Source organism: Pithys albifrons, chromosome 3 (genome assembly GCF_047495875.1).
Source record: "Pithys albifrons albifrons isolate INPA30051 chromosome 3, PitAlb_v1, whole genome shotgun sequence".
Lineage (NCBI taxonomy): Eukaryota > Metazoa > Chordata > Aves > Passeriformes > Thamnophilidae > Pithys > Pithys albifrons.
Genome location: NC_092460.1, coordinates 49946102 through 49960263, shown reverse-complemented (window position 1 = coordinate 49960263; position 14162 = coordinate 49946102). Strand labels below are relative to the sequence as shown.

Sequence of the window (14162 nt, the reverse complement as noted above, 5' to 3'; positions counted from 1 at the left end):
ACTGAGATAAGCTTGCTCTAGGCTTGAGGTGACAAAACAGCAAGATCAAGGGAAAGAAGTGTTGGAAGGCTGATTTATTACATTCTTAAATTTTCCTCCATGATTTCACTACTCCACTCCTTGATTAAGCCAAAACTCTTTTTGAAAAGGGAATGTAGAGGTAGCACAAAAGGCCTAATATATTTATGCTAGTCAAATTATTGCTATAGCTGAACACACATTTGCTTCTCTCCTGTTGGTTGGCTGAGTCTCTCCCCTCACTGGTTTAATGAATCTTCCAAATACATGGAGGAGACTTTCCACAGTGACCTATTCCCAAATGCATCAGAGATCTCTAAGATCTAGGGATCTCCTTCTGAAACTAGTGACTATTGCCCTTCTGAGAAGAGGGTACAAGACAAGGGAAGAAGTCTCCTTCTTCTCTTCAAAGAGGAACTTGGGGGTAAAGAGTTGTAAATAGTCCATCTGGTTATTCTGCTTCCAGCAGTGATAGACTCGGAATAAAACTCCACAATGTGCCTAAGTTATTCAGTAACTATGGGGAGAAATTGTGTTTCTGACCCCAGCTGGTGATCTCTATGGCCTAAAGCATGAGGATTGAGAGCCCTTATAATTGTTTTCTCAGCTACACTGGTGTCCCTACAGATGCTCTGCTTATTCATTTGACTCCTTTGTTGATATTCTTGCTAAAATATCTGCTTTGATAATAGTTGGCAGCTGTGAGCTACATTGGCTAATTATACTTTACATTAAAAATTGTTCCCTCCTATTTATTTGTAATTTGTTGTCTTTTAATTTCATTAAGTGCCACTTCATTTATATATTAGAAAAGAGGATAAAAATGGTGTATTTGTCTGACCTATCCTGTGCTCTCCCCACCCTCTATTTGCCCACTCCTCACCATCCCTCTCCTCCTGAAGGAGTTTTAAGGCCTAATAGACATTTATCCAAGAACTCATTTACAGTATTTTAGTTCTAAAAGCAGGCACATTTCTGTGATATTTTTTCCCGTGTTCCCATCTGAAAGAGGTGACGTAGAGCTGAAGAGAATAGACCTCCAACCCCTATCAGAACCATCATTCTCAAGTGTTTTGCACACCTCACAGCAACATATCTGCCCACTTTTCACTGTCAGATAAATTTATTTTATCTTTTTTAAATAATAGAGCTGTGAAATTATCCACTTAAAATATAACCTGCTGAGTGCATCCTTTTTTTAGTCCCTGCAGTACTGAACCTAAAACAGTGGCCTGTATCTTTGATCACTTCCGAAAGACACTCAACAACTATGGTTTGTTCTGAGCAAGTCTTCCATGCTCATTCTCTGACAGTGATTTATGACTATCCTGCACAATCTGATCTAGAAGATTATTAATGCTTTATCTTCTCCCCCACTTAGTTTTCAGTGAGCTACCTTTGGTTGCAAAATCAGACAGGAGCAGAGCACTAGTTCTACTGTGCCAATTATGTTATAAGGTGATTTCAAGAATGTGTTATCATTATCCCTACCTAAGTTTACCCCAAGTGCTTTACAAAGTTATGCATTCAGAGCCCATCCTTAATGTAGACTTCAACACCAGAGACCTTTCCTCAGAGGACTGCACCAAAAGGGGGGCACAAATAAAGTATTTTCCCTCAGGTCTCCATACAACACAACTTCAGCTTTTCACCTTCCTCTCTCTTACAAGTTTCTTTAATGATCTGATCCAAAGCCCAGGAAATCAGTTTGAGAGGTTTCCATTAGCTCACACAGGTTTTTTGGATAAAGCTGCAGCTCTCCTCCAGACTAATCAAAATCTATTTGGCATCATCTTTCACAGAATTATAGAATCACAGAATGGTTGAGGTTGGAAGAGTCTCTGGAGGTTTTCTTGTCCAATTTCCCTGCTCAAAGTAACATTAACTGCAGCAGATGGCTCAAAGTCAGATACAGTTGGGGTTTGAACAGCTTCAAGTATGGAGGCACCAGAACCTTTCTGAGCAACCTGCTCCAGCATTTGACTATTTAAGCATAGAAAAAGTGTTTTCTTATGTTTAAATAGGGCATCCTACTATTCAGTCTGTGCCCACAGCTTCTTGCCATGTCATTGAGCACAACTGAGCAGTCTGTATCCTTTACTCCTCCCATTAGGTATAGATGTGGCTTCTCTCCTCCAGAGTGAGCAGTTCCAGCTCTCAGCATCTCCCTTTGGCAGCAGGTGTTTTGACAGTTACTGGAAAGGCAGCACCAGGGAAGCCCTGGTGAAAGGAGCAGTGCTGAAGAACATTCTTCTGTGGGCTAGGAGTGTCAGAGAGGGCTAAGCCAGTGATTGCAAAAGTCTCTCTCCCTAGGTGTAAGAAAGTCAGAAGATGTATGGACAAAACCAGGGTTTTAGAGCAGCCCTGCATGAAATGAATATATTAAAAAAAATGAGAAGCAGAAATTGTTTTTAAAACCAGTTGTTTTTTTCTTCAGAAAACATGACACGAGAACCTGGGACAAAGTACTACTCTTTGACTGCAGCCAAACTCAGGAAAATTCAGGCAAAGGGACTGAAAGTCAGGAGTTTTTATTTAATACAGATCTACACTTCTATCCACATGCTTTAGCAGCACCACTGTGTGGGTGGTCAGGATGCCCCCATGCTTCTCTTGCTCCCCTTACACTGTCCCCCCCAAGGCCATGCAGACCAGGACAGGGTGCCTTTGGGCAGCTGGCAAGACCCCCAAAGTACAAGGCCTAACCAGTCATAGCAAGCACTCCCAGAAAGGTTAAAACCTGGGCCAGATGTGCAAGGCTCTCATCTTGCTCAAAAAACTGTGGCCAGCTAAACATGACTTCTCCTTCTCTGCTTTTTGGATATCAGCTCTCAAATTTTACGAACTTTGCTCATGCTTCCCAAGGATTCTGCTGGATCTCTGGCCATTCCCAGGCTAGCACAGTGATATTAGGAAAAGCCACTGCCTCACTGTTTTCCTTTCAAGAGTTGGGAACCTTGGAAAAAGCACATTCAATCTGTAGCAAAGAGGAAGCACAAGGAGAAAACCAGAGCATTTCCTGCCCCTAGTCAGGAGGGGTTGCTGCCTGCTTGGGTTGGTGGAGGGGGTAATTAGAAGTACCTGCTGCCTTCAATCTGTCACTGCTCTCAACCATAACTACTGCCTCCTGTCACCACAGCAACAGCCTGCAGCCAGGTTTATCATCTTTCTCTTGGTGATGCCTTCCCTTTCCCACATCACTCTCCCCTCCTCCTTCTCCCTGTGCCTGAGCCTGTAATTAATTGCAGCTGCTGACAAAGCCAGTCTTCATAATCTGCATCATTCAGTCAGAAATTTCATTATTAATTAACTTCTTTCAAAGTTTAAATCTCCTAATTACAAGCAAACCCAGGCACATGTTCTCTCCACCCCAGCCCTTCCTCACTGCTGCTCTCCCTTCCCACAGCCTCGCTTTCAGCACCTTTCCCAGTGAGATTTGGGGCCTCCAACAGGTTTTGAAAACTAGAAGACCCACACAATTTCTGCCTGTGGTCAGCTCCTCTTCTTGGCCACCAAAAGGTACCTCAGAGGAAGGTGCAATCCTCTATGTTGCAACTTGCCCATAAAGGGCATGTTTTCCCCTAATAGTTACAGTTCACAATTGATTCAAGCCCTTCCAGATAAAAGGGTCATGGCCCTCATTTGAAAAACAGAAAACCAATAAAAAGTATTTCCTGACTGCTTTAACAATAGGCTATTCTCACTGAGCACATAAATATCTCCTCCTTGTAGAAGTCCTGTGAAACTCTTGGTTTCAGTACTCTCTTTTGACAACAAGACCCATACCTAGGTTAACTGTATTTTGACAAAAACACTTGTGCTGGTTCTATAGTTGGTGCCTGCCTGAGACAGCAACACTTCCCTTTGCTGCTGGGTGGCATCCCTGTCCTCTGCACCCTGAGCAGGACCTGGCCTGAGCAGCTGCTAGCCAGGGGCAGACATCACGTATCCACTGACTCTCCACCATGGCTTCCAATGGACAGAGCAAGTCTGGGATGAGGAGAGATTCAAGAGAGTCATGCATCACTAGCACACCCCAAGAGAGGCCCATCATCCACCACAAACCATCTGGCATATGCCAAAATCCCCAAGTTACATGACAGTTAAGGACATGTACAAGTGTTTCTGGGAAAGGACATATTGTGGTAGTGCTCAATAAAGTGACTATACTTAATGGAAGATGATGTTAGAAACAGGTGATGGGAGACAGGCAAAGTTTTGGGCTCAACTCCTGAACAACAAATAGCAGAAGCAATGTCTGCTGTGTTGGAGCTGTAAATAACTTGCACCTGAAAAACTGAGTACAGCAAGGTTCTTGGGATTGGCCTTAATCTCTGTTTTCTATCACTGACAAAAATACAACAGAGAAAAATGAAATAGAGCTTTCGGGTTCCCTCTCCTCTTCCTGCATCATCAGCTGAACAGTAAGAGTACAACCAGGTACAAAGAGCTCCCCACTGGCTGGCAGTACTAAGACCACAGAAAATATATAAGCTTTACAGGCATGACAATCCCTCAGTCTTTCCTGCTACAGTCCCCAAACTGCTCCTAGAGCATGCCTTGTGCCAGTTAAGGTCCTGAGTATCTCAGACCTGCTTAACCTGCAGTAGAAATGCCTGATTAGAAAGCACTTAAAGAGGGAAAAGCCAGCCCTGTGGTATAGTTAATCATGGTGGAACCTGTCCCTGCCCCAAAATGGAGAGAAGAGCAGTGACTGAAGTGGAAGCCCTGTGCAATGCATCCCAAACACCAGCCACTCATTCATACAACTCTTCGTGGCCTCTGACCTCTGAGAGTGGTGCCAGGCAAGCTCAGCTGGGAGCACTGTACAGGTGAGAAATCACATCTCCATCACTTCCCTCTGCTTCCCTTTTGGGCTCCTCTACACCTACCTCTCATCTCACCATCCTTCCCATTAGATGAGTGGCTTCACCCTGTCACTCCAGTCTGCAGTGATTACATTTTGTTTCCCTCCTTTCTGAAACAAGCTAAGGACAGAGGTGTGCTCCTTCCCTGCTTTGTGACTGTCCTGCAAGAAGCCAGTAGGATGCTGTACCTGCAGCAGGACAGTTAGTATTTCATTTATAGCAGAAGGAATGATCTATTGTGAAGATCAGGGAAAAATGAGTAACTCCAAGGAAGGAAGTGCTCATTTTCTCTACCTCGTTGCTCTTGTCTGTTGCAAATGCTCTCACAGGCAAGTTTCATTTTCTGTCCCCTCCCACTTTTTCTTATCATCCCTTAGCTTTTGTGGTTTTCTTGCTTTTATGCTGATATATAGGACTTTCATTGTCGTTTTCTACAAAACAAGCTGACAGAATCAACAGGGTTCTTTCTCTTCAGCCTTAATCTGCTAAGCTAACACACCAGAAAAAATTGAATGTAACACTTAATGTTCACTCAAAGAAAAATACCTCTCAAAATATGTTTGTGTTCAAATAGATCAAAACAATCAAAACATTTCTCAGAACAAAAAGCTTTAAAAATCCTATTTTGGAAACAGTGAAGCATTTCTTCTTTGTCTTTTTTAGAACAACAAAAAATTTCAACGTTACAGAAAAAAGGTTGTGGTTTTTTGGCCTACATAGAATGCTCTGGATTCTAGTTCTGAGTTCACTGGAAATTAAATGCCAGCACTCAGCATTGGAATGCTGGTATTTCATGGTGGCCAAGCCACCAGAGGCAATTTATAAAGCCTTTTTGCAAGCACTCAAGGTAGGCACCACCCTCTAGGTGTTCCCACGTTTGCTTTCATCACGTCATTGTTCACACACTCTTCTCATGAAAGAACTTTAGACTTCTGACATATGCATCACTAAGGTCTTCAAGTCTTCAATAATACTGATGCCAAGGAAAGAACTGTAGTGTTGCAAACTGCAGCAAGACTGCTATGTGTTGATTTGAGAGGCACTAGGGAAGTCTTAAATTTGTGATGGCATTACATGGGAGGCAGTAGAGAAATTTTAAATGCTTGGCAATGCTTCTACGTTTCTGCCCTTTGGAACGGACTTCCTATCAAGAACAGATTCATTAGAAAAGACAAAGACTGTCGTATCAATGTTAAAGCTGATAAAACAAAGTACCATAGGTCAGCCTCTGGTCTGACTTCCAAGGACTGCTCATAAAGTGGGTCCTATATGAGGCTATATGGGCTTTTGGCTGCAGAGATCAGTTTTCATTAGGCTCTAAGTTAAGTTTGAATTTTAGTCAGTTGTTTCTTATACACCACATCATATTCCCCTGCAGAGTTAGGCAAGGATTGAAGACAGCTTTTGAAAAGTTTTTTTTTTTCATTAGAGAAACAAAATGAAGCAAATCTCTCATTGCTAAAACTCTTTTTATATTTATTCAGATCTTCTAACTTCATCCATTAAACTCTCAAGTCTAGTAAAACTAAAAATAGAAAAAAATTCTGTCAGGAAAAACATACAATGAAAATTAACAGGCTAAGAAGGAATCTGAAGAACAAATAAACAGATGTATTAACACAATGAGACAAGTCTTCAGATATTCCACATAGGAAGACAACAGGAGATCTCTGACCTAGTACAGAAGGCCACAGCAGGCCCCTAATCAAATGGGAAGCTCCAGGGAGAAAGCAAAGCTTCTTTAAAATGCTCTTCACCACAGTGACCCCAGGACTCACTGGTACTAAAGCCAGGGTGAGTTACACCAAGGATTCTGGCTGGTTGTCATGGCACCTGGGTGGATACACCATCTTCTAAAGCAACCTAGTGCTTTCCTCAGATGAGGTATGCAGCTCCACTGCTAATTATTCAAATATCTCACAGATACCATGCATCTTCATCAATGCCACTACACAACTCTGCTATTAATGATTATCTTCTGCCTGTAGCAGCTGAGCCCCAGAGCTTCTCCACTGATAATGACCAACCTCCAAATTGCATCTAGCTTTCAGAGTGCAGCAGAGCATCTGTTTAACAGTGTGTAGCATTCCTGCAGAGCTGTTTACTATAGAATGTACGAAAAAATATAGTACCTAGAAAAAAATTACCCAAGAATCTTTTTTTAGGTCAGAAGAAAGTAATTACCCAAATTTAAACTTAAGCAGGGTATTAGAGGTAATGACTGTTCCTGGAGAAAGAGCTTTTTAATATCCTCAGATAGCTGAGATTGCAGCTGCCTGTCTTTCTTGCCAGGAACGCAATACTCCACCATGCTGTGGAACCAGTTCAAGACTGACTTGAGGAATCACACCTCCTGCTGACTCCCAAATGGTGCCTCCTGCAGCATTCTGGCTCTGCCTTGGAGATTGCCTTCCAAAACCTGACCCAGCTTCACATTAGGAGCTTCAACAAGGTCACAGTATGAGACAATAGGACTGCAGCTTGGAACATTACTGTGCTATATGACTGGTAAAGAATTTTGCTCCAAAATTTTCTAGTCAAAGTGGCAGGTTCAGCAGTTGTTTCCTGCTGCAAATGGAACTGGGGGGGCAACAAACACCAGAGAAGGACTACCTGAGAAAACCCCCTGAACCACAAAACTGGGATCCAAACTTTAAAGTTCTTATTACTGATATTTCGCTTAGCAGAGGCATTTCCCTACTGACATCAGTTGCAAAACAGGGACCTTAGAAGACTTGGTCTTTGATTTTGGACTCAGCTGGACCTCCGCTCTAGGGAACAGCTAAACTTGACAGGCCAAAACAGGAAGAAATTCACAGTCCAGGAGTGATTTGAATTAGTAATGTGCTCCAAAGTGACAAAAATCTTAATTTGAACAGTGCAGCTCAATGCTCTGATACATATATATTCCCCATCATATATGACCCCAGGAAGTGACATGATCAGAGTGACTATTGAAGTTACCATTTTCATACCAGAGCCTGAGCCATGCAGGGTGGCATGAGTGTTGACTATTTATCAGATTTAATCCAGAAGTGGTCAAGCTTACTTGTTGGAAATTTCCTTTCAAAATATAAAAACAGTGTTTTGAAAGGAAAAAAATTAAAACCCAAAATAAATAATCAAAATATCTCCCAATTTTCCCTCTGCTTCTGTGCTTCATTGTCCTGCCTCCCAGCAATTCCATCCAAAGTTGGGTAAGTCTTCCTCAGCACTTGTTAAACTGATGCAACAGTCCTGCCATGTTTGGTAGTATTGAAGTCCCTTCTTTTGCCTTTATGCTGTGATAGGTTTGAATGGGGTCCTTACCTTGAGTGGGCCCACTAGACATAACCACAAAACTTCAAAAAGAGGAGAGGAAAGAACTAATGATGATGGATTTCGGAGGGCAAGGAAGAGAAAAAAAAAAGCAAAGTCTTGCTTTCATCCCTCTCTACTGCTCCTAATGTTTTCAGGTTTCTTTGTGTTCTTTGTTTTCTTCCTTCAGCCTTGGTATCTCTTTCTCTACTCTCCTGAAGAGAAATACTTAAATATTTGGAATGAAACAACATAAAGGAAGGAAGAAGTGTTTCCTCAGGAACAAAGAGCCAGGTTTTGGAAGCCATGCAGACCCTTAAGGATGCATAGGAACATTTTGTGGTACCTTTTACATCACACAGATCCCTGCCTCCCCACAGATATTACTGAGACCGCATTGTGCTCCTCAAGCCTATGAGATGAGCTCTCTGGTAGGTCACAAACTCAAATAGGTGAAAAGTAGGCACACACAAAGTAAGGACTACTCCTTTCATTTTCAGCAAAAGGTTATCTTCTCATCTTACTTTCTGATGCTTTATAGGTGTGGAGTTTGTCCTCTTGTTGTGGGTTTTAGCTTTAGTGGGCCTTGGGAAACAGTCTGTGAGGCATGAAGAGGATATTCCAATGAACCTCCTGAAGCAGCTGCCTGTCAACTCTCCAAGCCTGGAGGACTAGGAGTCACCTCCACAAAGACTAGAGGCACAGACACATGGAAGACAGACAGATATGGGTCCCGATTGCTCAATTTACTGCAAGTACAAAGGAGTGATAGAAACATCTGTCTTTGAATAAGAAGCTGATTCCATGAAAAGGAAAAAGAGTAGCCGAAGCCTTACCAGCACTGAAGGTCTAAAGCCCAACAAACACTCATTGTGTTTCTGTCCCTTTTTCTTGCACTGGTCTCTGTTCATAATTGTCTTTCTAGTCCACACTAGTTTTCAGATGTTAAGGAGTGCTTTTTCCAGTCTTTCCAACTTTCCACCTACCCCTGTTAAATGCCACATGAATTCAAGCTGATCTTAGAGGGACACACAACTCAAATATGTCTGAAGGGAGTAATAATAATTTTTTATTTAATAATAAATAGTAAATCAATAAAAGGCCATCTTGCCTTGCAGGAATATGAAGACAATGAAAGTAGAGAGGACAGATTGCAGACTTTCTCACAGGTTTAAGAGGTGTGTGTGCACTTCTGCACAAGGGCTCTTGCTCTCTGCAAGTGTCAGGGCAATATCCTGTAAGCCAGCACATCACTGGGGGAAGGATGTGGAAGTGAGCACTTTGCCCCTCCAGATAGCCAGTTTCCAAGGCTAAATTATCTTAAAGGATACTCTGACTCCCATAGCAGCCCTGCATTTGAGGGACAGAAAGACAGGATAAGGCCACTGTGCTTTCTCCCTTCTACCAGCCAGGTGATGCTTTCAGAGGATACAGCATCACTAAATCCTATGCTTGGTGCTTAGCTTAGTAGGCTTTTCTGATGAGGGCAGAAAAGAAAGTCATGTGGTGACAAAGCTTTGCAGCAAAGTAAATAAAGATTAATTCAGAAGTGAAGCAAGTGCTCAGTAAGGTCACTGAGAAGAAATTGCACACAGTCTAAGAAAAACATAGGACAATAACAGAGCTGAGTATGAGCTTTATTCTTTTATCACTATTTGCTGTAATTAAAGCATAATTTCAGAGTTTAATTTGCCACTACCCCATATTTTGAATACAAATTTTTCCCCCAACAGTTTTTGATTTTTTGAAGGCTTGTAGCTGGTCCCTCAACTGTGATTTCCAGAATATGCTGCAAGAATTGGCACTGATGGCCCACAGGACACGTGCCTGGAGAGAAGACTGATTGCAAATGACTGAGCCAATCTGTCTCAGCAGATAACTGGAAGCTGGGAGCTTCAGCCAGCATGCAGGCTCACAGCAGCTGCTGGAACCTTGAGGACACAAAAGGGCTACGGGTGGACTCCTGAAAAGGAAGGTCCTGATGTATCCATGTAGGAGAGATTCTCATTATTTAAGCTTCTCATCTGTGGAGGAAAAGGGACCCTATGGTGGATAAGATGTGTCAGCACTCTCCTTGTACATCTGGTCCCATTCTTTTTCATCCCTCCTTTTATATCCTGCAACAAAAGATCAGTCAGTGAAAATGAGACTATATAAATAGTATAGTGATTTTCTTAAAAAAAACCTGCATAAACTTTCGTTAAATTCACTAAATTAACACATCTGCCTCTCAAGATACCTAAATACCTCCACTTTGTTACTGAAAAGAAGGCAAGCAGGAGAGGAGCAGGTTTTTTTAAAAGTGTCCCCTGGTTTGAATTTTCCAATGCATGAGCTTCTTAGAGACTGATTTTCAGGAATATGTAATACTTTTAATTTCTAACACAGCTAACAGGATTCATGAAACTCCAAGACACTGGCTCTCACCATCTCAAGTCAGCTGGCAAAGATCAGAGTTCACAAAAAAAAACCTACCCAGCAATGACACAGTAAGTCACTGCCTGGGACTGCATTAAGATTCAGGTGTTCCTGACACCCACTATATGCTCACTAAAGATCTCAGCTTTCTGGCTAGTTGACAGATTCCACCATGCCAGGGAAAGGAGCCAACATGACTCATGCTCAATCACTGTGATGTTGACAGTATTGAGTGCTTTTTTAGGGGGGGGTTAAATGCTGTGAATGTGCTAAGTATTATCAATATTAAAATATTATTAGTATTATTTATGAGGTATCTCCACAGGTCCTAGATGGTGCTAGCCAAGACCAAATTGTGCTAAATGTTACATAAACATGCGGTAAAACACACTGCCTGCTCCAAAGAGGTTTCAATCTAACTGAACAGGATAGGCTAACGATGCATTATGATCTGTGCTTTGCACACAAGAGACAAGAGCACAGAGAAATGAGTGCATTTACTCAAGGGCAGACAGGAGACATGGGGCACAGCTGGGAACTGAGCAAAAGTCTCCCAAATTGTTCTCCAGCATCTTTGACCTAAGATTGTTCTCTCTCTCAACTATAACTGCATTTGATGAGGATAGTGCTCACAGGGAGAACGGCTCTCCTGTAAATCTTTCCCAAGAACAATGGGAAAAGCGTCCAAGTTCCACTTTGTAGAGGCAAGTAATGTATTATATATAGACTACCATAAATGTAGGGCTCCCTAGCATCCAGAGAGGTCTCTGACTGTTCAGGTGTGCAGTGGAAAGGCAGGCAAGAGCCAGAAAACCTGCTCTCTACTTCTATCTTCCATTGACACCTTCACTGGGTCCTCAAGATAAAATTCAGCCCATAGTTATGATAGTGTAACACTAAAACCCACACATTTTTCTCTTTTCCCATCTACCAAAGAGTTTGCTACCTTTCAAGGGCACTCCATGTTCCTTTGTTAGAAGCTTGCTATACAAACACAAGTTATCAGTATGTGTGACTGCAGAACGGCCATCTCCAAAAAAGGCAGCTCCTACACAGCATGTTGCTAATAGAACAGGCTGCCTAAAGTCTCCACCATCAGCACAGCATAGTTCTCTCTAATGTCTTTCTGTCTGTTGTACTCATCATTTCTCTTCAGGTTTAGGTACCACATTTGTATTCCTCTGACCTATTTGTTTTCATACAGATTCAACTTCACACTCTATTTATTCTAGAGTTTTGACAGCCTCTGGAAATACATGCTTCTTCCTCTTGTTTACTGTCTAAATTATTTTTCCCTGTACAGTTTCCAGCCACAAAATAAGGACATGTGTTAAACCCATTTCATTTTGGACATACCACTTGCAGCCTAGCCCATTACCCCATCCTTTCCAGGCATTCCAAGCATTTCCCTTTCTCTTTTCACAGTCTCTTATGAGCTTATTGGTTTTGTTTTAAATTTTAACAACCATCCCCAATTTTGTGTGCCTCTGCAGGAGCTGCTCCTTTATTGGATTACTCTTCACTGTCTCACAGACATCCATCTTCTGTCACATTAATTACTGAGCACCAAAGGACCATGTGCATTTCCATTGTCCTATGCAGGTTCCATTACCTTCACTAGTCTGCTGCCCTCACATTCCTGCCTCCTTGTCTTGGTTTGAGATAAGCAACTGCCAACCCCCCCAAGCACAGAAAGTAAAGCCTCCCTCCTAACACCAGGGAAAGGGAGGAAAAGAGAGGAGAAAGAAAAAAAAACACTTCAAACCACGTTTATACTAAAACTACATATATTTTTACAGAAAGGAAGAGACAATTAAAAGAGAGTACAAATATACACTCACACAAGTCTGCAATAACAAATTTCCCACTTCTTAACGAACACACAAATTCTACTGTCCTAACTACACATTACTTAAGAAAAACCTTATTCCTCAGGGAGACAAACTTAAGCAGAAAGGAGAGACCCAGAACAACACATTTTACTTTCCTGAGATACCCTGTGAGCCAGTGGTGGGCCTGGTCCTCTCCATCCCCCCTGGGGCAGCATCGTGCATCCTCCCAAGAGGAAGGCTGAGAAGCCACTGCCTTAACCACTCCCACACTGGTTCCTACTTCCCTGGAGATGATGTCATAATGTGGTATGGAATACAAAATTACTGGCTAGAAGAGGTCAGCTGTTAGCTCAGCCCAGCTCAAGTCAGCTGACAGTTTCAGCCTAGTCCAGACTTCAGAGCCCAAACTTAGGCCCACCTAGGTGAACCCATAACACTCCTCTCCATAATACATACTAATTCAATACTGCCCACTGCAGGCAGGTTGAAACTAAGTGATCTTTAAGGTCCCTTCCAACCTAAACCATTCTATGATTCTGTTGAGGGTGGCGAGGCATTGAAACCGGTTGCTCAGGAAGCAGTCCTATCCCTCTGGAAGTGTTCAGGGCCAAGTTAGATAAGGCTCTGAGCAACCTGGTCTAGTGAAAGGTATTCCTGCCTATGGCAGAGGGGTTGAAAGAAGATGATGTGTAAGATCCCTTCAAACCCAAACTACAATACTTAAGGTCATTTCCAGCTTCCCTTTCACTTATTACAATAAAGTGCCTTTACCATGAAGATGGAATAAAGATGATTGTTTTGCTGGGACAGCACTAATTCAAAATGTTGGTGAGCAGAATACAAAACCCAGCCATCTTCCCCTAACCCACAGGACAAGGCTCAAATAGGGTCTCAGAAGCCAAAAAAGTTCCACTGCAAGGAAGGCTGCATCATGATGCCAACATTTTGGCCCCTGAAGCAGTAGATCACCAAGGCAAAGAGACACCAAATTATTGACAACCCTCCCAGCTCAGCAAGACATTGTCAATGGGGGACCACAAGGGACCAGATATAAGTGATAAATTCACTCTTTTTGGATTAGGATGGCTGAGACAACACACCAGCTACTACCAGGCTCAGGATACCTGCAGCTGGAAGACCCATCCACTTGTGTAAATTTATTCTCAGAACACTTACATGCAGTATCCTTTTCTAAACAGACTTAGCAATTATTTAACTAAGCTCATTTTCTCTACACAACCTTTTATTCTTCTGGGAATGATTCTTCCTGTCCAGATAAAATCAGACATGGAGCCAGAGGTGTGCTAGAAAAGACTGTCACAGAAGCTTTAGTTTTAGGTTTTGTTGCTAATAATCTGCCCTTATAGTTCAAGACCTACAGATTCTTATATGCCTTATGTGACACTAAGCTATACTATGGCCAGAGGATCCTTCATAGCTGTCTCTAACATACTCATATACCTTATTTGACACCATTGTATCCAGAAGGCAAATCACCTTACACGTCTCCTGGCCATCACACTTCCAGCTGTCCACATGGCAGACAACAGCATTATCTCCTCCCCCCATAACCTGTTTGCACATCACACTTGCTCAGCTTACACAGCCAATATAGTGACTATCAAACATGAACCAGAAACTGTCGGCACCCCTGCACAAGCTGTCATCTCCTAAATCCAGAATGTCACCTCACAGGGAAAGCAGTAGAGATGCAAACTGACAGTACCAA

General features: G+C 42.4%; 1 protein-coding gene across 1 annotated transcript in view; it reads right to left on the bottom strand.

Moving 5' to 3' along the window:
* Positions 1 to 14162, bottom strand: part of CACNA1I (calcium voltage-gated channel subunit alpha1 I) — a 185758-nt gene that overhangs the window by 73932 nt on the left and 97664 nt on the right. The gene's annotated exons all lie outside the window — the stretch shown is intronic.